At 37.2% G+C, this 25,951-nt stretch overlaps 1 protein-coding gene and 1 long non-coding RNA gene across 3 annotated transcripts in view; both read right to left on the bottom strand.

Annotated features, from left to right (window-relative positions):
- The window catches only part of GPC6 (glypican 6), a 769,083-nt gene that overhangs the window by 723,292 nt on the left and 19,840 nt on the right, over positions 1-25,951 (bottom strand). The gene's annotated exons all lie outside the window — the stretch shown is intronic.
- LOC120323381 lies at positions 6,909-9,314 on the bottom strand. Its single transcript, XR_005563762.1, has 3 exons — positions 9,035-9,314; positions 7,786-7,883; positions 6,909-7,147 (listed from the first exon to the last, which is right to left on the bottom strand). It is a non-coding gene; the product is annotated as an uncharacterized LOC120323381 (long non-coding RNA).

The following is a 25,951-nucleotide window of genomic DNA, read 5'->3' as shown; positions in this document are numbered from 1 at the left end:
ATAAAAATGTCTGGCATCAGAAGCCCGTACCTGCAAAGTGATAGGAAGTCAGAAAAAAATCAGATATCAAACTTAAAAGCTAAAATTGACACCACCTTCTCCAAAGGGGTTTAAGCAAACACTGGGTTAATAAAAAAAACTACCATATTTTATGGCCATCAGAACATCTCCAGTACTTCAGCCTTCTTCTGTCTTAGATTCCACTAATGTTGTTCACTTAATGGGTTCTTCTTGACAGAAGTCACTATGTTCCTGTAATAAGCATTTTCCACCCAATTAGAAAGGTTGAGCATCCCTTGTTTAAGCTTGTGTATTTTACTTCACAAGTGCAGATGACTATTGTTACAGAGACATCATCACTTCCCATAGCTCGTTTGACAGGCAGTAGTTATGAAGCTTTGGTGTCTTGATCTCCTGCCATCATCTGAGCATAAAAGATTCAAGAAACATAGCTACAGATTTTTAAACTGTGTGCTTGCCTTCAAGTATTTGCAAACTTGTAGAAAATTAGAATAGTATAGATAAGAGACCATTTTAAACTGGGAATGACAGCATTTTCCAGATTAAAGGGAAACACCAGCACATCATTATCTCTTGCTACTACAAGATAAATAGGACTTATTTTTGGTTGCTATGTAAGAAATAATATGACCTTTGTAAGTGCTAAAACTGATAACAAATAAAATGACAAGAAAACGAGCTAATAATTAGAATTCTACTGATTTCTAAAGTTACCTTATCACAGGCTTCTCTAAGGATAACTGATATTTAAAATATACTCGTTTGCATGTGTACAACTTTTAGATAACTTATACATAAAATTGCTCAAAAGAATTATTCTGTATTCAAATCTTACAGTACTTATAGTTTTATCTGTAATATTACATTCCACAACACAAAAGTAGGCACTGACTTCGACTTTGTCCTCTGTAATTCCTGTTGGTCATGCATCATAAAGTCTGTGAAGTCTTCACACTTTAAATATTATGAAGAATGTTTAGAGTTGGAGATTATTCTACAGGAAATTCTTCCTATATCTAATGAATGCTTCAAATATTATGACAAAAACTCTTATTTCCCCCAAATTCTAAAATATTCCGGCTTTTAATAGCAATACTTTATATGGCTATGATCAGGTACAAAGAAGTCTGTTTTATGTATAAAAACTGCAAGGTCATTTCACATTATAACTGGATATCAGTGTAGTATCAGCATTTAACTATCAAATGCTTATTTTAATTGGGAAGCTAGTTAATCATCTGACAATGTTTAATCAAGCTACCAGGCTCATAAAAACAAGAATGAGCTCTCCAAGAGTTAAAAAAAAAATTGCCAGTAACTTATTCAATAGTCATTGATGTTAAAACTTTATTTTACACAGTCTAACAATTATTTAAGTTTAAAAGAATATATTTTAGGTTTTTAATAATATATAATATATTGTATTGTGTTCAGTTCTGGGCCCCTCAGTTCAGAAAGGCTATTGAGGTGCTGGAGCGGGTCCAGAGAAGAGCAACAAGGCTGGTGAAGGGACTGGAGCATAAGTCCTATGGGGAGAGGCTGAGGGAGCTGGGGTTGTTTAGCCCGGAGAAGAGGAGGCTCAGAGGTGACCTCATCACCGTCTATAACTACCTGAAGGGAAGTTCTAGCCAGGTGGGGGTTGGTCTCTTCTCTCAGGCACTCAGCAATAGGACAAGGGGGCACGGGCTTAAGCTCCGCCCGGGGAAATTTAAGTTGGATATCAGGAGAAAATTCTTTACAGAGAGAGTAATCAGGCATTGGAATGGGCTGCCCAGAGAGGTGGTGGATTCACAATCCCTGGAGATTTTTAAACGCAGATTGGACGTGGCACTGAGTGCCATGATCTAGTAAATGGACTGGATTTGGACCAAGGGTTGGACTCGATGATCTCGGAGGTCTTTTCCAACCCAATCGATTCTATGATTCTATGATTCTATAAAGCATTAAGGAAAATTAAGGTTTTACTTCATTAATGTTTCTGCAACATGAGGTATCAGTAAGACCAAAAATTTTGGAATCTAGGAAAACCATTGGAGAGTTCTAAATGTAGATTCAGTTATTCAGAATGTACCTACCAAGAAGAGTTCTAACTATGCTTTCAACTTTACTAATGCAACTTCTTTCTGATATTTCTTTACAACTCTCATAGGAAGAAGTCTCCATCTCAGTTTTGCTAAGGTACCAGTATTCTATCTTCCCGTGCAGCTCTTTGCAGGCTGTCATTTTAGGTTAAATCCACCACTTTATCCCAAGACTAATTTTGGAGAGAAACTCTCTATAGAGTAGAATTCATTTTATTATTGCTGTAGTGAGCTATTTCGAAATATGACACTAATTATGTCTGCAGTGGACTGACACTTAATTCCAGCATCACTGGTGTTGCATGGCCTTGTGTTTTGGTCCGGTTATTAAAATTATTAGAAATGCCTCTGCCCAAATTAAGGTACAAACGAGACCGGATGCCAAAGTCAATAGTACGGGTTCTATTTACTGGTAAATATGAGACAGAGAAAGAGAGATAGAAATAGGAAAAAGCAGACGGGGGAAGAAAAAGTATCACCATTCCATGTAATCCAGCAGTGTCCCATCGATCTGGTTATTTTGGTCTTCTCGATGGTGAGGGTCCCACAAAACACAGAGTCCAGTGGATTAATATACATTCAGGACCAGGCACCTCCCCTGGGGGTGAGTGGGGAAGCTTTGCAATCTCTTGTGACAAGCTCTGGATTTGTTACTTCACTTGGATCACATGCAGTCCTCTGGTGGTAGAAGGCCTCAGGAATGAGTTCAGGGGTGCTTTGAGGGTCTTTGATGGTTTATGACCCCTTCTCAGCTGCCTCTGATGTGAATGTCCTGTGTGCACATGGTCTTCCTGGAGTGTGGAGGGGGAAGTTTTCTCCTTCTGATTTGGTGTGGAGAGATTTCACCATCATACACCCCAAATCCTTCTCCTACACCACCCCCTGAGCCCAGCTAGGGCTGATTCTTAACACAGATACATTGTTCTTTCCTCAGCCTTGTTTACTTCTCCTCAAACCTGAGATGATTAGACAATAGCCTTATCTTAAGTCCCCCTTCACAGTCCAAATTCCAGTCAGGCTTTGGTGGTCACAGACAGACTGTTGCTTCCTTGCAGTTTGACAAAAAGTCTTTCTATGATTTTGACAATGTTTAAGACATTACTGACATTTCAGTCCATCACACCTTGTGAAGAGGGATGTAAGAATAAAGGCATTGATGCTCTGGACATTGCATAATTTTTTCCTTGGCAGAATACTTTACAGAAGCGTATTTATTGCTTTCTTGCACAAGAGAACTCTCTTTGTGACCAGGAGAATCAAGAAAAAGTCTTTGTGTACAAGTGATCACAGACCATCACATTCAACTGACCCAGCTCAGACATCTAAAATATGTCTAGCCTAAGCTAGCCATCAAAGATTTCTCTGCAGTTAGTGCAGAGTATCTTTAGCTCGTGATTCATATTGAAGTAAAACGAAATTTTACGTGTGATGAATCACACACACTAGATGTCTTTTTCTCTCCAGTTCAACAACTAATTTAGAGTGGGTGCTCACCTTTTAGGTTACTTGTTATGAAATCTAGCCCAGAAGATTAGGAGATGACAACATGATGATGAAGCCACAAAAAAACTCAACAAAACAACACAAAACCCAAACCAAACCAAACAAAAAACAAAAACAAACACCCCCCAAAAAACAAATAAACAAAAACACAAACAAACCCACCAAAACCAAACAAACCACCTCTACTATACTAGGAGTATATGGAAAAGAGCCTGTGCTCTTACATAATGTACTGTGTCTAGAATACTTTTGCCTGATACCCATATTTTCACCATGGAGTGAAAATGGAACAATGCATGGGTGAACGGAGTAATCAAGAAGGATAAAAAACCACAAGTGGGCAAAATGTGCTCATTATTTGTAAAATATGATTGACTATATTTACAAAAGGGACTGCAAATTGTTCCTACTGTAGTAGATATTGGACATAATTATTCAGAAGGTAAGATCTAGTAATACAATGTTTTTGGCAAATGACTAAAATTTTCTTTGCTCCTCATATGCATTCCCTATATTCCTCTAAATAACAAAAAAACCAACAAAAATGCTTTGAGGGAGGGAATTTCCATCTGAAAGTGGGCTTGCATGAGAAAATTGTGTCTTCTCACTAAAGAATTACCAGTTTATTATACTTTCTCACCTGTCTGTCTCTCCCACTCCCTCTTTCTCCAGCAATTCTTAGAAACCAAGAAAGATTTTACTAATACCAACTTATATATGCATATCCACCTGTTAAAAGAAAGTTCAAAGGAGCTGGAAAGTGGACTATTCATTAACAGTAGCCTTGTAATAGTCTTGTTACACCTGGTACGTATTGCTATCAAGAGTGATTTGCCATGCAGTAATTTTATGAATGCCTTTAACATGTAAAATACAAATACTGGTCTACTACTCTGACACTATTATAAGTGTATAAACAGAAAATGAAATAGCAGTCTGCATAAAGAAGGAACATTTTTTGTTTCACTTCTCCTGATAAATCTTGGTACAGCTATAAAAAATACATCACAAAAAGCAACTAACTACCACAGTAAACCTTTCTAAAATTCAAAATTCTAAACCTACAATAATCCTAAACTGAACAGCTAATCACAGTGTGAAGCTATTCTAATGTGTATCCAATTATAATCAGCACTATGATAATGGCAGTGTCATTAATCTTCTGTGCTATTTCTCATTATTTCTAGAGACACTGCTAAAAGCAAATTCTTGGAGCTATTTACAGGAGATGGGAAGTTTCAGTCCTTGTATTTCTCAGAATTTTCTATGGCATTCCTTATTGTCAGGAATTTCAAATTTTGCCAATCAATTTTCAACAAAAAAAATCTTTAACTTGTTATCTGGTTGAGGTTTGTTTTTTAAGTATGCAAAAACTGTTCATATATTCCATTCCAGACTGAAATTAGAGAGGGAAGGGCAGGAAAAGATTTGCTATGCAATAGCTTTACGAATTCCTTTTCCAGTCTTGTCAGATAACTTGTCACTTCATACTATGGAGTGGCAAACGGAAATGTGTCAACAAAGCTGCTTTTTGTGGTCCCTAAGAAAAAAGTACTGTCTCTGAACAAAACACAAACTCTTCTGGAAGACTTCTCTTTTGACACACACTGTGGAAATGAATTTGACAACTAGATGCTCCAAGAAGTCCCTGAGTGCCTGAATGTGCTCTGGTTCAAAGGGCCACACTGTGGTTAATCAGGACATCAGTAGGGCCTATAACAAAAGGACAAGGAGTAATGATTTTAAATTAAGAAAGAGTTGATTCAGACTAAATAGAAGGAAAAAAAAATTACACCGAGGGGGTGAAACATGAAACAGGTTGCCCAGAAAAGTGGTGGATGCCCCATACCTAGGTACATTCAAGCCATCTGCATCCATACCCAGCACATCCACCTTCATCTATAGCCACTCTGGGCCTCTTCTCAGGCCTGAAGGGAAGATGGCTCAAAATGGTCTTAATTTTTCCTCTCCTTTTCCAGGTATGGAGAGCCAAGGGCAGAAATGAGAATGCACTTAAAATATTAACAAGTATTCAAAAAGAAAAAATGGCAATGGGGAAAGAGATTCACCTTTGCACCAAAACTGCAAGGCTTTTTCTGGTCTTATAGTTTTCTGTTGCAATGGTACTGGCTGCTTCCTTTTCCTTTGCCCTGTATCCAGCATCTCCTGAGGAGAGGGGATGGCTGCTACTTGGCCTCCAGGTCAGGCTGGTAACTTTGACACAGAAAACACTGGAAGAGGCTGAAATAAACAGAATGATCCTATAATAATGGCTGGTATGCTTCTTAAGGACAGAAATCTTTCAGTGCCTTATTACTTGTTATCCCACAAAAATCAGTGAGGCATGTACAAAACAAACAGCAGTGACAGCCTGGCTCTACACTGCAAGACAGACTTTTAGAAGACATCTTTGAAAAATTAAATACAATCAACTTGACACTGACTCAATGTGAATTTTTTTCAATGCAAAAACCAGGTTTCAGGATTGAAACATAATGCAATTGTTTTGAATGCCAGTGCTGAAACAGTTAAAAAAGTTAAAATGTTTTTAGTTTGTTCTCTACAACTGGCATTTGAGAGGAAAACAAAGTGTCAAAACTATCTACCTGAAACACGTTTTAAGAAAAAAAGTATAAAGATGAGTTACTGAGAAAGAAAAAGGTCTACCTGACGCAAAAAACTTCAGATAAAGAGACTGAGATCTTCTTAAAAGACAGGGAGAAACAGTAAGAGGAAGATAACAAAATACTATGTTTAAAATTATATGAAATAATTTTTTAGACAAGATACAATACTGTCAACTAAAAGAAATTGATTTCTGGTCTTGTTCTTCATTGGGTTTAGAACACGTGAATGAAACCATCAGTATGTCGAGACTAGTACACCAAACTTCATGGGTAGCCGTTATATTGCATGAATAAATGCAGGTTTTGGCCTACAAATACAGCTGAATTGCAATTCTTTTAGCTGTGATTAATTTCACAGACTGTTTTACACCCCATAAATTCAGTGGTTTGAAGCAAGATGCCAAAACAAGAGAAGGGTTGTTTTAAGATAAGCTCTTAAGACACTAACACATCTGCAGTTCTACTGCAATCTACTAGTCTTAAGTGTCTGTATTTCAGTTCAGATGGATAGCTGGTATGCCAGCTCATTAGAAACTGCAAACCATGGGAATTCAATCCTGTAAGAGATGAGCGATATACCTGAAAAGTTACACATGTATTAATTCAGTGGGTGAACACATCTGTCTCTTAATAGATAAAAATAAGTAAGATCCTATAGTTTTACAGTAAACCCTGAATAATAATTAATGTCATAAGAACACAGATAAATAAATGAATAAAAACATGAGACTTTTGCACAGAGCTGGTTTCCTTGGCTTTGTTTCCCCAGTACCGGAAGCCTCCTGCCCTCAGTTGTCCTCTTAGGACCATCTCCTACCTCTTCAATCACATCTTAAATTAGACTGCAACTCTAAAGAGCATGGCTCTCCCAGTCAGCATTTCCCAGGTCTCCACACAGTGGACTCCTGACTGTACCTGTGGGCAGCAACAGACTCCATAAACATGTGTTTCAGTGCACATATCTTCCTCCAGTGACAATGGAAAATAATTTCTGGCTGCAAGCCAACATGGCATTGCAGCCTCATGTTACTACACCCCAGATTTCCTTTATATTATTAGAATCATAAAAAAATTCAAAATATATTCCTATTATCTTGCTATTTCTGTTGCCTTTAGAAATTATTTCTTGTTTCAGATGTTTTGCTTATCTGTATTTTTCCTATTGCACAGTATGTGTCTATACTATAAGACATGGAAAAAGCTTTCATATCATACAGCTCATTAGAGGCTTAAATGAACCAGTTTTAGATATATGATTTTGACCTCGTTACTGTTCTCAATCAATGAAATAAAAATGGCAGCTGTCATAACATCATCTCTTGGATACATGACTGGGAATCTGCAATCAGTCTGCTCCTCAGATAGTAAAACTGCTATCAAATATATTTACTAGTACTAAGCCTGATTACATAATAATAGAGAAAAAGGCTTTTTAGAACTCAATAAGCCAATCACACTATCTCTAAGCAAACTGGAGAGAAGGATATATCCTACCTGCATCTTGCATTAACCTTAGTCCATTTGCAAAATGCTGTAGAAAGAGAAATCCTTACCTGGCACAGTTCCTATGCATCACTGCCTAAATACATCTTAGCAGGCTGGTATGTCACATGCTGTAAATGTTGCAACAAAACACGTCTGAAGTCCTGCTCTAAAGGTGAAAGACGTGTTAAGATCAGTGACAAGTTTTTAAAATACTCCTTGTCTTCAGAATGAGAATATCTCTTTTCTTCACTTTTCCCCACTTTTATGCCAGTCATACAATTAACATGGGATGAACCACACTCTGGAGATGCCCCTTTCTCTCCACTGCCTACAGAAGGAGTTGAGGTAACTAACTTGAGGCTTAATGCTTAAGCCTTAAGCAACTTACTGCATTCTGCCCATCTAACACAAATGAGATGGATTATCTATGGTTTCATTCAATTTAAAAGCGTTTTCACCTACATGTACTAAGTTATTTCCAGAACTGTACACTTCCAAATGTATTACTACATAAACAATCATTATTTGAATGTCTAAAAGTATAAGGAAGCTTTCTGTTGACTAAGCCTTTAGTTTCCACATATTTGTGAAAGTAGTAAGCTGGTCTCAGCATATGTCTGTTACATGTACTAGACATACAGTATACGTTATTTTTGTGAGACTTGAGTGACCAGTACTTAGCCCAAAGGTTAAATAATACTAGATCAGAGCTGACATTTTGCACAGAAAAAATACAGAGCAAATTAGCACTTAGTCAAGTTTCTGACAAGCCTGCCAAGACAAAAGTCTTAAAATTTTGCACTGTTCAAGTTAAGTTATTCTAATTTATTGATTTAGTTGTACTTGGCAAACAGGCTGTGACTGCTTTTTAATCTACTTTCATTTTTATCATTGAAATAATGATGATTTTTTTCCTGACAATATTTTCTAAGATGTCTGAAATCATCTTATTAAGCAATTCAATGTTGGTTTTTATGTAACACTATTTCCAGGTGAAACTATTCTTAAAAGTTCCTGTTTACTGAATGATATATCTCTATGGGATGCTGGGTTTTGATAGTTCTTTTATGATTTAGCCAAATATTCATTCTTTCACTTTGTCATATATCAGTTAAATTCTACAAGCAAGGCTTCTTCTTGCTGCAATATAAAACCGAAAGTTTGCATCTCAAATTTTTTTCATACTGTACTTCTAATTAGTTTCATAATGTTCCCTGCACACCTGTAGAGAAAGGGAGCTTTGAACAGGGAGGCAGAGTGAAGGCAGAAGACTTATCTGGATCTTCAACAGGAGGTAGAGAAGAAACAATGTTTTACCTTTCTGTAGTTCTCCTCTCCTTTCATCTGCATGGAGACAGCATGGAAAGGTTTGGGCAGAAAAGGCTCTCCATAGCTAGATGACTCCTATCTACTCCTCCTCAGATGAAATGCTTCTTTCTAACAGAAGATGAGTATTTGGCATTGCCAATGTGTGCTTTGGCATGCAATCTTCCTTAAAAGTAATTGCTTCGGAGTATCCTCATTATTTTATGATCTAGACATACAAATTGGGAGGGGATTTTTTTTTTTGGCAGAGGATAAAGCTGACTTTCAGGCTGTTTTTAGCCCAGTTTCCTATGGAAACAAGGCTGCGCAACAGTATAATACAGTCTGTGTGTCCTCTCCTTGTAATTTTTGAACTAAGTAGTCCAATTTCAACTAAATGTGACTGAGAAGATAAAAATCTCAAAGATAGTTATGCTCTTACAAATTCTGAAAGCAGCAGCTGCTGAAGAGAAGAGAGACCAGGATCCTAGCACTAAAATGCAGGGTGCTAACAATCTTATCAGCCCACTTCTGCTGTCAAGTGTGGCAGCCGGCATACCATTACCAGAATATATGCATATTCAGAGATAAAAGAAGAGCTCTATAATTTAATTATTAACAAAGATAAAAAAATCCATAAGAAACCGGTCCTCTTCAATTCCAGTTCTTTTTGCCCTTCTTTCTTTTAACTAAAATCATACAAAATCCATGCTGTAGCAAAAGAGAAGAGTAAACAGGTGGAATAACGAGTTTATCAGCTACTATATTATGAGGATAGATGGCTTTTAAGGTTATGTTCTAAGGCACACTTAAATCTATTTACAATTTTATCAGGTTTAGAAGTCCTACACACACACATACGCACGCACAAACACAGATACAAGAGATTGTGAGCATCATATTTTAGCTGCAACCAACTAAACATACTGAATGATTCAACTTTTTCATGCAGATACATGACATAAAGCTGAAAATCATTTTCATTTCCTATATTCCACAGCCAAGCTGCCACATAATGGTTAAAGAACAGGGATTCTCCCACCAAAACCATTTTTACAGCTCTTGGGTGATTCTTTTGAGATGGTCTACCATAAGTATCTATGCCATAATTTCTCCTTGCCAGTGTCAAAAATACTTCAAAAAACACCACAAAATACTCAGTAATTCATTGTCAAAATGCATTCATTGACTAGAGAAAGTGGTATGAAAAGTGTTTTGTTACACAAAGTAGCATAATTCTTCATTATATATCCAATGTTCTGTCAGTATTTACTATAAATAAGACTGTTCTGTTCCAAGATTTCACAAGACAGATACAAATTCTGAACTCTCTGCCAAAAATTTTCAAAATCTAGAAAGCATTTCTCAGCTAGCAGTTCCTGAAATACAATTGATGTTTGATCACTACCTGTTAATTATCACGGGGAAAAAAAATTAAAGAAAGTAAAAAGATGAGCTTTTTTTTTTTTGGTCAGATATCTTTTCCCTTGCATCCCCTCTGCTCACGCTGGGAATCAGGTGCATGCTGCCAGCAGGACTTGTTAATTCAAGGAGCTGTTGCTGTCCAATTAAGCTTGGTGCCAGATCACAGACAGCCAGACGCTAAGGTAACTAATTCTCCTTCCTAGTTCAGCAGTAAATGCAACACCATTAGCAGTATATCCTAGGTATTAATTCACTCATTTGTAGGCACACTGTAAGGTTAATTCATGTCTGTCCAAATGGAAAAAACTAAAAGAAGTGAAGAAGGATACCAGGCACTTGAAGTAGACTGAATAAAAAAAAAACAGAGTTGCCTTTATTCAAGAAAGTAATCCTGAAGTCCTGAACTCAGATGGAAATTTACTCAAGGAATCTACTTTTACTATTTGAAAAGTTTCCAGGTGCCTAAAATTTTCCTTTAATACATACACAGATTTTTTTCCAGGTTTGGGAAAAATGAGAAGTCAGAATTTAGCTAAAATCAAACATAAAAATCAAGTTGATAATCTCCTGCCTATCTTCCATGAAAAACTGAATTCAGTAAATGTTCTTATGACACACTGGATCATGATCAAGCACATCTGAAGTACAGTGTTAACCAACACTTTTAAAATGTAACGCAAAGTGCTAGTTTTCCCTCTTTTTCAGTAGCTGAATGTAGCTGAGCCTATTTTCAATTTGTAGTCTACAGGCATTATACAAGAACAGACTGTCTCAATGTAATCCATAAAGAATAACTAAGAGCATACCTATCATCAGTAAAACTTAAGTTTGCTATAGGTGGATACACGTCTCAGCCAGGATAACATTAAAAAAGAAAAATTTCAAACTCTTAAGTCAGAGGATATAGTTGGATTCAAGGATATACTCAGGATGTTTTCAGAGATAATGGTTCAGCTCCTTTCTTTGGCTCCTGAAATTCAAGCCCATGTCTCCTACTACCTTGCAGGTTATGCAAAGCATCAGGCTATGTGACTTGAGTAAGAAATCAGGAATGGGAGGCACAGCTCCTTACACTGTACGATATTATGACAGAAGTAGATACTCAAGCTAGGCTGATGGAGGATCCAATTAACCTCAGAGAATAGTACTGAGACTAGCCTCCAAGTAGCCACCAATTAGCAAAGCAGACCCATATATATCTTAAGTGCTATCCCTCTCAAGATCTCTGAAGAGATATAAAAGGTAAACAACTTTCCTGAGAAGAAGAAACCCCTTCTTTTAAAAATGTGCTTGGGATAACTCTTTCCCTTCAGGCAGCACTGGTAAAAATCCATCTGATGTTTCTAGGTCCCACACATACCCTTGTCTAATGGATTCAGTACTGCTTTGAGGTGGGAGAGATGAAGCTTTATCTGCAACCGCTAATTTCCCTGGAAAGTGTCTTCACAAATGGGTTGTACATTATTCTGGCTGGGAAAGAACCCCCTCCAGCCTTTCCTTAGTCATGAGGAGAAAGAAAAAGCAAAGAGCATGATTCTGTAGCTTTGAGGGCAGAGCAGCTAGGTGAGAGAGAAGTATGCTCCAGTTCCTTCTGTGATAACTGTTTATGAAATTTAGCAATCGGTTAACATAAAGAACTAGACCACTACCGGAGGCAGGTTTGAAGCCCTCAACTCCCTGTTTGCCCCCTAGCAGCTATGCTGTCTCGCACTCAGTTGTCACCCTTGCAGCCTATACTATTCTCAAGCACAAGATAAAGAGCTGCTCACATAATTTCCAATCTTGGAATGCTCAGCATTCAGTAGCTAAATCTTATTTTTACTAGTGGGTTTTTTGATTTTGGGTTTTTTTTAATTCTTCTCATGACTGCAAGGGCAACTTGATTTCCAGCCTCCTTAAAAACACCATTCAAAGAAATAGATGAGATAACAAGATTATAAAAGAGACAAAATTAGCAGTCAGGAAAAGTACAGAAGACTTGGAAAGAATATATATATTTGCTGGATATAAAAGCAGTTACATTGGCAGTGGCACTTCAAAGACGAATCTGCAGACAGGGCTTTTACAGACACTGAGGTCTGTAGAATACTGTACTTACTGCACACTCGATTTGACCTTACTTAGAAAGGAACAATAAGTGAGAGATGGATGCTGATTGGCAGCACAGCCAGTACAATTTCCCTAAGTTTACTAAGGTTTACTAAGTGCCATGGAACCTCTTCTGCCTTTTGTGGATCCCATTTGAGCACTGGAACCTGTGTGTCTAATCCTAAGAGTTAGACTGTTCTCCTGTCTAGAAGGAGCAAACATTATATGTCAACTAGCAGAAAGATCAGGAACAATATTAACTACAAAGCTCGTATGTTTATAAAATATTTAAATACTTAGTAATATAGTATTTTAAACCCAATATATAATGCAAGAGATTAAATACTTCAAACAGCGTGAGAAGGAATTAAATGATAAGCAGGGAGCACAGTGTAGCAACAAAAGGAATGAGCTAATCCTCACAAAAAGTGATGCCACCACTACGAAATTTATACAACAGATACCGATTGATCCTTTCATTTTGTGATGCATTTATTATCTGGAACTTAATGAAATCTAAACCTAGTGTCACTGATCAGGGTAGGAGGCTTCATCAGGCTGGGAGAAACAGTAACACATTCATGTAGCTTTATGATGCATATAGAAAATGAGACACAACAGTTGGATCCAGCAGTCAGGAAAACAGAAATTAAGCACTGACTTAAGAATTCCTGCACTCTCATAAGTACATCTCTTTTGATTGTATTGTAATCAATTGCTCTTGAACTTGGGCAATACATCTGCTGTATTTCTCCAGCTATTATACACAAAGCTTTTCAAGCTGTTATAATTTATAAATGGACCTCACATTGCCCTCCTAGTTATTATTAAATCCAACCACAAGTGACCATTCCACTATGTACTCCACTGACTCTATAGCAATGACCACACTTCCAAGTTTGAAAAAGGATACAGAGAAGTTTAAATAAGAAAAAAAACCACAACAACAAAATTGCAAACAAACAAACAAAAACAACCAAACCAGAAAAAAAATCATCAAATAATACAGTCAAAGGCTGCCCAAGAGATGAGGCTGAGGAATCAGGAATGACACTTTGCAACATTTTGAGTAGGCACAGTGAGCTTTGTGTCATGATGCTAATAAATCCCAATTTACAAAATACTAGAATTTTAACTTTTGCCCAGGGCTCTTTAGAATGTTAGTGTACCCCTGAATATCTAATTTGGCAGTGTTTTTATCCTACATCACTACCTGTCTAGTACCATTTAATTAAAGCAATTACAGTAGAAATTCATTCTCATGAAGGAATAACACGTTTTGCTTGTTAGACAGAAGCAGAAACTGAATTAAATAGAGGAAAATTGAGTTGATTCCACATGAGTTCAATTGCTAGTTTATAATTTTATGACAGTCCTTGGATGCTGTGGCAACTCCCATTTCTGCACTGCTTGCAGAATGCAGAAATGCCCCCATGACAGAGTAAGGGCATATCAGTAGTGGTCAAACAAGCTTTTCTTGGGCAAAAGATAGCCTAATTCACATTCTCTTGTAGCACCTGGAAAGCTTACACAGTTAGGGCAGATCTTCAAAACAAAAGTACCTTTGTTCCCATGAGTTTTATGGAGGTCCTCAATAAGAGCTTTTGAAAACTCCATCCTGAAAGCACAGCTTTTAGGTCACCAGTAATGGTTCGTCGACCATTTCTTTCTAAGGCTCTCAGCACCTGAAAACATTTTCAAGAAACCACTTTATATAGAATCATTGTTTTCTTTGGGAACTGCACATGTGTATGAGGGGACAGAGTTTGTTCCCATTCTAAAGGAGTACAGTCTTCTCACAGCAAGCAATCACAGAAAATACTGTTGAAATTACATATATTCTCCAGCAGTTTTGAAAGGGATCTAAACGTAGATCTAGGGTATGTTTTATCCCCTATCTTGTTGCAAAAACTACCATTAGATCATCACTACAATTTTTTGAGAAATTTGTGTTCCTAAATGTATTTTGTTGGTGGAGAAGGAAGTTTGCTTGGTTTTGTCCTCTTTTAATATTGCTTGTCGGTGACATAACCATTTAGAGACCCACTGGCTGAAATCAAAACCTTTACAGCAGTCACGCAATTCTTCTCAATCTACTCCGATCAGCTGAACGGTATTAGCATCTGCCTAACCTAAATAAATATGGAGGGGATGCAGAGTGGGTTTCCTAAGTGGCTTATTATGTCATGCATTAAATTGGCATAATCAACAATCAGGGACTTCCACATGTATTCTTGTGATTGTGGACTTGCTGTTTCTGAAGAGTTGCCAGACAAATACGGATGAATTTTTATTACCTCATTTACTGAACCTGTCACAACAATATACAGGAACAAAACAGTGGCTGAAGGTGAGGGTTTCCAATTGCTAAAATGATTTATCAATATTTAGAAATAAGATAGGGAAAACAACAGTTACAACACTTGCCTCACTGATAGCTAAAAAAGATTAAAAAAATTTTCTGCATTTATTTACATTGCACAAATCTTTACACCTTCACAATTTCTTGGTTTTGATGTTACATAATTGTGTTTTATTTTTCCAGTCCGAGATTTTGCACTTGCTTTAACATTTTGTTGTCTAAAGTGCAATAAAACCTAAAGATATATATTCTAAATGACCTAAAAAAAAAAATCACATATTATGCCCAAAGCTTGAAACCTCTGTTGAGTCATTTTATTTTTAATACAAAAGTAAAGGCACAAAATTCACTTTTCTGTGAATAAGAGACATATTACCAAGTCCACTGATCCCAGACAAATCCTTATAAGTTGTCTTAGGAATGGTTCTCATACAAATTAAGCACACATATCTCTGTCAGGAACTGCTCTGTTCCCAACTCTGGAGTAAGTAGCCACCAAAGCATTACTTCAAGAACCCTGGGGAGAAAGTAAAGTAATCTCTTCACCTCTTCCTCAGTGCCTGGGTTAGTCATCACCAGGGGTTTCAGCAAAGAGAAGAAAAAGAAAGAGCATTTTTCATACGATGAGTAAACAGACAGGAAAATTCTAGCTTGGGGATGGCAGAGGAGGAAAGCGCTAGATTTTACTTAGATTTTACTTCTTTAGCGTAAGCAAACTATAAAGGATCTGCAGATAAGCTTCACTTAATAGAGGGAGAGTCTGTCTTGACAGAAAAGCAAGAGCAATAAAACCTTCAGAGAGTCTGTAGCAGCCATAGAAGATTGCTCTTATTAAGCATAGTCTTAATTCTGTATATCATTAATGTATCATTCTGCAAATTTATATTTTAAAGACATTCTATTTAGTTCTTAAAGAGGAAGCACTGTCTGGATGACCTGACAAACAAGAAGACATTCCTGATGAAAGTACATGGTACCCAGGTACTGAAACACAAGCGCCCAGTAGAGCAACAGACTATTTCTAGGGCATCCAGGGAATAACAAATATATTTCTTCAGAATGGGATATTTTAAGAATCACCATAACAAATGACACGAAAGAAAGAAGAAACATTTTCCAATGTTTTCCTGTCAATAGCGAGGAAAATCCCTCTGGCACGCTGCATAGAAATAGAGAGCATACTTGAAAACTAAGCTATTGTATGACAGAAGGATTAAAACAAACTAATAAAAATTATGTGTACAATTTCCCCCCCCCTCCACTCCCCCCAGAATTTTAAATCCTGTCCAGCTTTTTAGCAAGTAACTGGTCTAACTAGACTTAATTTTTTGGACCTCAGTCCCATTATCTGACCTCTGATATTTCACCTAATTTTAAACCTCACACTCTTCTGCAGTCAGCAGCTGTAGCATCCATGCTGATCCACTGTATGAAATATTGTTACACTGAGAACACAACACATCAGCTATGCTTGCTCTGCCCGCACAGTCCCTATCACAGGTATGCATTATGCTGCTCAAAAGTTCACTCCAGCTTAAAACCATTTTTTCTCAAAGAATTTATGTACTTGGAAATTGGTAATTTCATTACTAAAGAAGATCCAGCCTCCACAGTTAACTTGCTTTCAGTAATGGTCAGTGATGCACTGCACATGTGTCCCTTAGAGAAGTTTGGGAAAGAGCCAGCTTTGATCCTACAGCAAACCCTTTGCTAGTTTCAGAAATCAGCAAGGAATTGTAACTGCCTGCTAAAAGAGCTGCAAGAGACCTGCATCAGAGACAGAGGCAGAATAGATTCCTATGTAAAAAAGTTTTGTGAGGGGAAAGAGGGTTCAGGAAAGAATGAGGAGTTTCTTGGATATTTTTTCTACCTTAAAAAAAGGGATTTTAGCCATACATTTTCTCAGCCTAATGAAGGAGGTCCTTCCTAACATGTTTGATCTGTGGTCAGAGGCATCCCAAGGGCAAATGCTATCCTTTGATGAAGTATATATTGTAGAAATGTAGAATGGTTTGGGCTGGAAGTAACCTTGAAGACCATCTAGTTCAAAACTACCCTGCCATGGGCTGAGACACTTTCCACTAGACCAGTCTGCTCAAAGACCCATCCAAACTAGTCTTGAACATACCCAAGGATGGGGCATCCACAATTTCTCTGGGCAACTGTTTCCAGTGTCTCACTACCCTCAGAGTAATTAATTTCTTCCTGATATCTGATCTAAATCTACCCACTTTCACTTTAAGGCCATCCCCCCCGTCCTATCACTACATCTTTGTAAACAAAGTCCCTCTCCAGTTTTCCTGCAGACCTCCTTCAGGTACTGAAAGGCTACTCTAGGGTTCCCCTGAGGCCTTCTCTTCTTCAGGTTGAACAACCCCAACTCTCTCAGCTGGTCTTCATAAAAGAGGTACAGTTCTATTATTCTCTACACACTTAGATATATAGGTACATGTGTGTATATATATATATATATATATATATATTCATATGCAAACATATAGATATTCCTAAGTTACAGGGACTGGCTGGGAACATCTTAATCATAGAGTTATGTGGTCCTGCTGGCAAGAACTCGGGCTAGGATATTTTGGTTCAGGACAAGTGTTTATACAAGGGCTGTCTAGCAGTTCCAAGACCCTACAATTTGGGGGTGAGTGTGAAGATTCCACTCACTAGGAATATCTGGTCCTACTCCATGACCCCTTTTACCCTCACAAATATGGGGTAACTCTTCCACAGTGCCTCAAGAGTGATTTTACACTGATTTTAGACTATGAACAAGGTACAATGAGCTGTTGTCAGGAGCTGATGTTAAAAGAAGTTGCTGAGGACTAAGTTGAGAAGGCTCTTTGGAAATGAACTGTCTGGATGCTGATCAATGTTATATTTACTGAAGGGCAAAAAAGAAGCCCAAGAAAGAAGGGGCTGCAAGGGTTAATACTTATAGGAAAAAAAAAGCCAAGGAGACAGATTTCCTCCCCATGAGGGAAGGAGTGTTCAGCTCACTGTCACAGGGGGAGAGGGGGGCATTATCACAATGTTGACCAAGGAGCATAAATTTCAGTGCTGGTGCTAGGAGAAAGGATTTAGAGCCACTAAATCACCAAGTAGTGTTCTCTAACTATTTGAGATTTAGCATTCATGTTGAAATAAAATAAAATAATAAAATAAAATAAAATGCTACGTAATTAAGTCAAGCACCAATTCTACAGTGCTTCAATAGCATCTTCCTCCAAGACTATTTTAAACTGCCTTAACTAGACTCCTTCAAGACAAACCTTTCTGGGTTAGCCTAAGACACATCCCTGACTGTTGTACTAGGATATAGGCAAGTCACAGCTTTTTTTTTTTTTTCCCAGTAATCTCTGGTAAGCATGGTAGCCTTTTAACTGGTTTGTGCTGAAATACTCCTGAGGAAGGCTCATCTAGAGCCAGATCACTATTACTTGTTCAAGTATCTGCAGCGCTATTTTCTTACTATTTTCTTATAACATACATAAGTATTCAAAAACCCTTGGTAGGCAATGACCAGGTAAAAAGAATCTGTCAAATCTGTCAGAATTGCTTTGGGAAACACTCTTTAAAAATACTAGGGTTTATGGCACATAATGACGGTGTCCTTGATTCAGATAATATTGTGGTTAAAAGACTAGGAGGTAGAGGATTGAATTTTGCATCTTTTACGTTCTCATCTTGTGGAACCCATAACTTTTTATTGGCACTTCAAATGTGGCCACATAAAAACACACTAGAAGCAGAGTACCATTAATGCTGGCTAACAAAATCCACAGCTTAACATATTGCATTACTGGATAAGGATGGAAGGCGGAAGTTTAGCAAAAAAAATACTATAAATGCAAATCATATAATAAAAACTTCAACAAAGCAAACACACCATAGTTGGATATTGTAATAAAATGCTTCTGGGAACAGAGAAAGCAGATCTAAAAGCTTCATATATTTGAAAGTTGCATATATCTTCTAGTGCCAACATTTCAGACACTTAAAAAGAATTAGAATGTTCTAGGGCTATTCAGTGGGCCTCATATACCTGCAGACTTTTTTAAAAAACAGGTTAAAGAATGGAAACCTTAAGTCACAGCAAACTGATGAAATTTCTCTTTCTTAAAAAATCACAAGTATCTTAAGACTGATAGAGATTTGTCCCTGCAACAGGAGGACAAAATCACATAAGTGAGACCCTTTCTCATTCCCTGAAGTTTCACTGGGCATCAGCACTTTCACAACTAAGCTAATTCAATTTTATTAAGTAACAGACTGTTTCAAATTAAAAGACTGAGGAAAAAGGGGGAAAAAAAGACTTCTAATACTTAGGACAAAAATCTCCATATTTCTACACAGCATTTCTAGAACATTCTGATCTGAGAACTTTTGTTGCTGAACAAAGGAAACCTCCAAGTAAGCATCGTTACACTTTTCTACCTTCCATCACATTAAGGTCCATAAATCAACTGTGGTGCAATTTTTCATAGTTATGAGCTGGGAAAGACATATCTTGATTGGAAAGCAAGATCCTACTCTAGTATAGAAATTCAAAACAAACCTTATATATTATATAAAATTTCAATTTCCCTCTACTTGGTACGACCAATAGCAGAAACAGTAAATTGCTGTACTGATAGCCACGCATTCACTCCCACTGATCTCCAAATCAAAAAATGACCTCTGCCTCAGATTTACAGTGCTGTTACAAAAGCCCTGACGCTTACCTGAAAGGGAGAACGCTATTTGAATTAACTTTGAAAATGAATGTGATGTTAGTTAAAACAAGTATTCATCTGAATTAATAATGTGATCCCATATCTTTCTTGGTAAGTGCTTCTAGCTTCAAAAAAGATGTTTGTTTGACGGTTGTGGCTATACTTCTCTAGACAAACAGATATCCTTACAGTGGTATTCCTGGAAAGATCATTCATACTTCAAAGGTCCTTAGACCTGTCTATCATGGGAGGAGAGGCAAGAGTGTCTTCTGGCTTAATAACTGGTTAGCAGACAGAAAGCATGTTAGAAATAAAATGGTCAGTATTCACAACAGAGAACGAAGTGTTCCCAACAACTTCACTCAGGTTCGTGTAATACTGAACTTCCTTTTTTAGCATAGGAGAAATGAGGATGTGAGTGAAGAGAAAGTCTGATGGTAAAGAATTAACCAGAAGAGGAGTAATTAAAGCTGTCTTTGAAGAGCTGTATGAGGATCTCATAATACTCAATCACATGGCAAAGGAATGACAGATGAAATTCAAAGTAGCTACTTGCAAAGTACTGCATATGCAAGGAAAGAAGAGACAGCCTTAATCATAGATAAACAGTCATGGACTGCTACATCTTTCACTAATATTAATAGTCAATTTAAACCCTTTGATTATTGCTCTTCATACCCAGCAGCTATTCAAAATAAAAAGCAATTTTAGGAATTATTAAGTAACAGGAAACAAAATCGAAAGAGAAAATTATTTACTATAAAACCTTACAATGCACAACATGTGCACAACAATTTCAACAGGATGGTATACTTAGCAAAGGTATAAAAAAGATCACAATGAGTGAACTTCATCTCTGAAAAAAATAAATAGAATAAGAAACTTTAATTTTTTAAAAAAATATTTATATTTTATTTTAGGAATACTGTCTGCTCTATGCTTGTCTTGGAGTAGACCATCTACAGTTCTGATTCAGTCCTGCCTTTTCAGGATGTCTCTGACTGTATTCAGTTGTATGTGATTATAGGCATTAAGGATGGAAGTTGAAGGGGAAAAGCATATTAGGGTGTTTTCTTTATTTTGTTTTGCTCTGTTTGTTTGTTTGGTTTTTTGCCTGTAATATGCTGCTTGAAATCTACTGGGGCAGCATCTACTACAATTATGTCAGAAGACAGGGGAAGGAGAAGAGAGAAGATGAAATTTTTTCAGCACACAGCAAAGGCACAAATGAAATTAGACGTGGGCAGCGCACACATTTTAGAATTAGAATTTGAAATTAAGCCTTCAACAGGAAAGCTCCGCTTCTGGGAAATCCATCTGAGCTGTCAATTTCTGTGGAGACAGGTAAAATTATGGCAAAGGAGGAGCATTTTTTGCCAATGAGTGACACCTCTTACTGACACCACACTGCTGGCTGGTACAAGGTCATGGTGCTATGGAGAGAAGCTGCATTACCTACTGCAAACTTCAGTATAATGAAAAATGTTCCCGAGACCTATGAAAACAAAAACTTTACAAATCTGAAACAGTAATAGGAAAAAAACTTCTTAAGCAGATATGTGAAATGAGAAAAGTGGTAAGCAGTAATACAGGAGAGTTTTGTACCCAGTGAAAGGCATTAGATGAGGAGTACCACAATACGGTATGTCTCCTAAACCTTGCCACTTGCTCCTCTCATGTAATTCCATCATCTCTGTAACCTCACTAGGCAGCAAGGAGGAGGAGATAAGCCAGGTTTCTCTCTTTCATGGACTTTTCAGGGAGGTTCTGAACTTCGCAGTACAATATCAAAAGCAACTCTCAGAAGGAAACAGAAACAATAATAAACTACTCAATAGTAAATGAAGAGTCTAGTCTACTAAATCATTCCAAGAGAAACATCTGAAATAAATAATGCTTTAGCTTTCAACTTTGAAGAACTGTTCTCATTTTCATGGAGTGTTTAAAATAAGTCTGCGTCCCATATGAACCTGGCACTTCAATACACTTACAGCAGTACTTCAGCAGCTGCCACTTGGTCTGAACAAACTGTGGTTTTCCTCTCTCTGGAAGAGCTCAGACATAAACCAAACATTTGTTACTCAACTGTGCCTTCCCTAGTCTTTCTGCTGACAAGTCCACTGTACTTGCAAACTCTGTTTCACATTAGTTGTCTCTTGATCCCCCAGTGACAACCAATCCTGGAGCAGAAATGGCTTCACAAAGAAGAGGATTGGTGAGACAAATCCCAAACCACTCTCTTCATGCATGTATGGACCTGAACCCATGTCAGATGCTCAAAAGAATCAAACTGAACACCAGTGTTTATTTTTTCACCTGTAAATATTCTTCTAAAGTTCTTCCTAACCTGCACTAGGGCAAGAGTGCCACAGTGTATCCAGTGGTGCTGGTTTGGGTATTGTTTGACACATATCTTCCAATTTTATCAACCAGTCAGAGTCACAGAACACTTCAATGTGCAGCTGATCTCACATTTTTCAATGAATGTCATCATATTCTCTGTAAATTTAATATAATTCTCACTAATCTACTACTATATGAATACCAGGAAAATTCATCACACTACAAAAGGTCCATAAAGGACTTCTTTTTTAAATGAACCAAGATGTGATTTGGGCAGAACAAAGACCATAGGAAACAGATGTGGAGTGAATTTTACACAGAAAGATGTCATGGCAATAAGAAAGTCTAAATTTTGGCACCTTCACTGTGACTTTAATATGCATCGAAGCAGTCCTCTTTAAAAATCATGAAGAAAGTTAAGAAATGAAACATTCATACAATAAAATCATACCTACTGTCCTGTCCTGCATGCATATACATCACAATGGTGAATGGTACAGGACTAAACCTACTAAAGTAGGTTTAGAATCAGCAAGATTAGGTAGCATTCAGCCTGTAGGACAAAAGCCTTTTTTTCTTGCCAAACTTGGAAAGCATTTAGTGAACAGAGATGGGAGTTGCAGGTAGAGAAAGGATAATCTCGTGAGTATGATGGCGAGAGCATTTCCATGGAGAACTGCTTTGCACCATTCTTCTTCCTATAGTTTTCTGCACCTCAGCCAAACTTTCACAAATGATTCTCCATTTACATTAATCTCTTTCTGGTGTCCAAAATCAGACACAATGGAGCCTGATATGCAGAAGATCTGCTTAGAGACTGCAGCTGAAACCAGTGCTAGGGATGCTCTGAAAATATAAAGTGCTAAGTACTCTTACAACACAAGCTGAGCATCTGAATCTTTAAAAATGTGTTTCTTTCTCACCTTTAAAAGGGAAGTAATATCTCAGAAAGTACTGTGGAAATAAAAGGATTTAATTAAGTTTCCAGACACAATAGTTATAAGAGAAGAGGCTCTGAGAATATTTATAGCTTATCTTCAGAACAAAATTTGAATATGATCTTGTGTAAGACAGAGAAAATAATTAATTGTGTAAGTACCATTGTTCATGTATGAGGATTTATGCATGATTGTATTGCTAGAACTGTCTTTACTTATAGATATAAGGAAGCTAAACAAAACTGCAACAGTCTTAATTATCTAAATTTTTAATGCTTGATGTCACAATTCTAAATTTCTAACAATATGCTACTATATATTGTCTCTTTTTTTCCCTTGATCTTACCTACAAGCTAGTATTTTTAGTGTTTTAAGTAGAAATATATGCTACGAATGCTATGAGAATAAGTAAGTTATAGGAAAGTACATCACTAAAGCCTGCACTATTCCATACTTGATTTATTATGGCCTTGACATGAGAAATGTGTACTGGTAAACTATTCTTTGAATGAACTGAGAGGTCTGTGTTTTCTGGGAGGCAGTAACAACATCTAAATTGACAGTGAAACAAGAGCTACTAAATAGCTTTTGAGAGAACAAGCTAGAAAACAGGAGTTAATGCTAATAACAATTTAGATGGTTTACTTAATAGTCCTAGTACGAGATCAAAGTATTTGTTTCGCACTAGCCTAGTGATTAAAAACAGCTGAATGCAAGCGTGGAGAAGGGTATGTTCCAAAAAAAAAGGTGGGGTTTGCCTATTTTCTTTTGGTCCATATTTTTCTATAACATTAGCATGTCTCTCTAAAACAGGAGTCAAGAGCTGGATTAGTACAGACGGGGTGCTGTCCCCATCACATTCTGTCCAAGGGAGAATAACTCATCGAGAGGGACTGAAGTAAGAAGTGACATACAGCTGCTGCCTGCATTGGTTTGCTCTATTTTATGATATAAACACTATGAACTGTGTTTATAGCACCTACTTTTAGACAGCTAATGTGAACATTTCAGTGCCTCAAATTTAGGCACCTTCCCGCAGCAGAGCAATTCCAACTGCCTGTGCTGAGGACCCAGACTCACCCTGTGGCTAAAAGAGAGAAAGCTTTGAAGAAATTTGTGCTTCCACCTACAGCAGCAAGCAGTTCAATAGAAGCAACTTACTCCTTAGGGTAAAGCATGGATGATGAGAACCAACATCCCCACTATACACATTAAAGGTTTTGGATTTATTCTGATCTGAGCCTGGGGATTTGATTATCTGGTAATGGCTGGAGCACATCTTCCATTTAGCCAAAAAAAAGTCCATCTCGTGTTCTCTAAGACCACTCTATGATGTCTCAGCAAGTAGAGACAATGGGGAGCTTTACTTCAAAAGCACATTCCTAATTCATACTGAAATGCTAATGCAGGTACGTTCTCTGAATGCTTCCAGGGAATGATATGGAACATTTTAATTAGAAGTCTTCCCTTCTCCAGTGACTACAAATAACTACAATGGAAAAAAAGACACATATTTTATATTTTCTTTTCATGTACTATAACAAGAAAAAAAAGAAAACATAAAGACCATAGAGACCTATATACTTCCAAGGGAACTGCAGGGAACCTATACACCAGAATATCAGGCAAAGGAGTGCTCATAAACCTGATTAAGCAGATGTCTAAATCCAGTTGGATTCAAAGTGTCAAACATACACAGGAGAATAGCCCTCCTCTGTCTCAGTAGCTTCATGGATAGAAAGTTGAAGTTTCTGCCCCAAAACAGCCAATGCAACTGTTCAGGCTGGAGGGGTGGCTGTTTTTTATGTTTTTTACAGAGGTATTGGGGTTCTTAAGAAGACACTGCCTCAACTCTTCTCTAAGATTTCAGTATCTAAATTATTCATAAAGTCCTTCTAGGTTCCAGTTTTGGAGGTCTGCATATTCATAGGTCCTGTATAAGTGGACTATTGAACTTGGATTCAATAAAACACTTAAAATACAGCCTCTGCTCCAGTCCTCACTTCCAGGTGGAACAACACCTTTCATTTTTGCTTGCTTTTCTGTTTGCTAACATCATACATCATTTCATGTGCTGAGACTCTCTGATGTCACATGCATAGTAAAAAAATACTTTCACAAATGCCAGTAAATTAATAGCTTTGCTTTAATCACCTATACATGCACATATATGCACCTCACAAATATTATATAGTTTTCCATCTTTAATAAATCAATTCCAAGTTTTTCAAGTATTCAGAAACTGGCATCTTAATACATTAAGAAGGTATAAAAAATATTCCCTAACCTATCATTAAATGGAAAATATCATGGAGTGTGGCTCTTTGTTCTTTTTCACATGGTCATATTCCTTTCATAGATGGAATATATATTAAGAACCAAAACCTTTAAAATTGCTTTTGCATTATAGGATCATGAACAATTTATATTTCACAATTTCAGTCTTTGAGAAATGTACTTGATTGAGAGTAATTATGAAAATCAAAGCAACTGCATAGAATATTTGTTGAAGGAACTAATCACAGCTATAAAGTTCAAACACTAGGAATACTGTCAGGAATACTCCAACAAGCACTTGTGCCTGATGAGATTTTGAAAGCAAATATAATTCCATAGAATTCATGTGCAAAAAATGCAAGAACAGGCTAAAGACTCTCATCTGAAGGGAAGCTACCACATGACATTTCCTTCACCTCCACTTCCCTCCACAGTCTGCTGCACATTGTTACGGAGCACCTCTTCTCCCTCACCCTCCTCTTTATTTCCCATTTGCTTTCCTTTTGATTCTATCGTCAATGGGCTTCCAAGTGTATTTCTTTTTGGATCCATCTCTTTTGCCTGCCCCTAGCATCATACAGAAATACAAAGTCATCTCTGGTTCTATTGAACCAACATCTCAGCCAATTCACAGACTTTTCTCTCTTCCCTATTTTTTTTCCAGCTCTGGTTCTGTTCAAACTAAAGCTTTTTCTACAATATCTCGTCATAAATTGTTGGTAAGAAATAAGTTTTAAACAACAGTCATTACAATACCTGGTTCATTATATGGATT

The sequence above is a fragment of the Pipra filicauda genome, unplaced genomic scaffold, assembly GCF_003945595.2.
Source record: "Pipra filicauda isolate LSUMZ 115617 unplaced genomic scaffold, ASM394559v2 scaffold24_size8852520_pilon, whole genome shotgun sequence".
Lineage (NCBI taxonomy): Eukaryota > Metazoa > Chordata > Aves > Passeriformes > Pipridae > Pipra > Pipra filicauda.
This window is presented reverse-complemented; position numbering and strand designations above follow the sequence as displayed.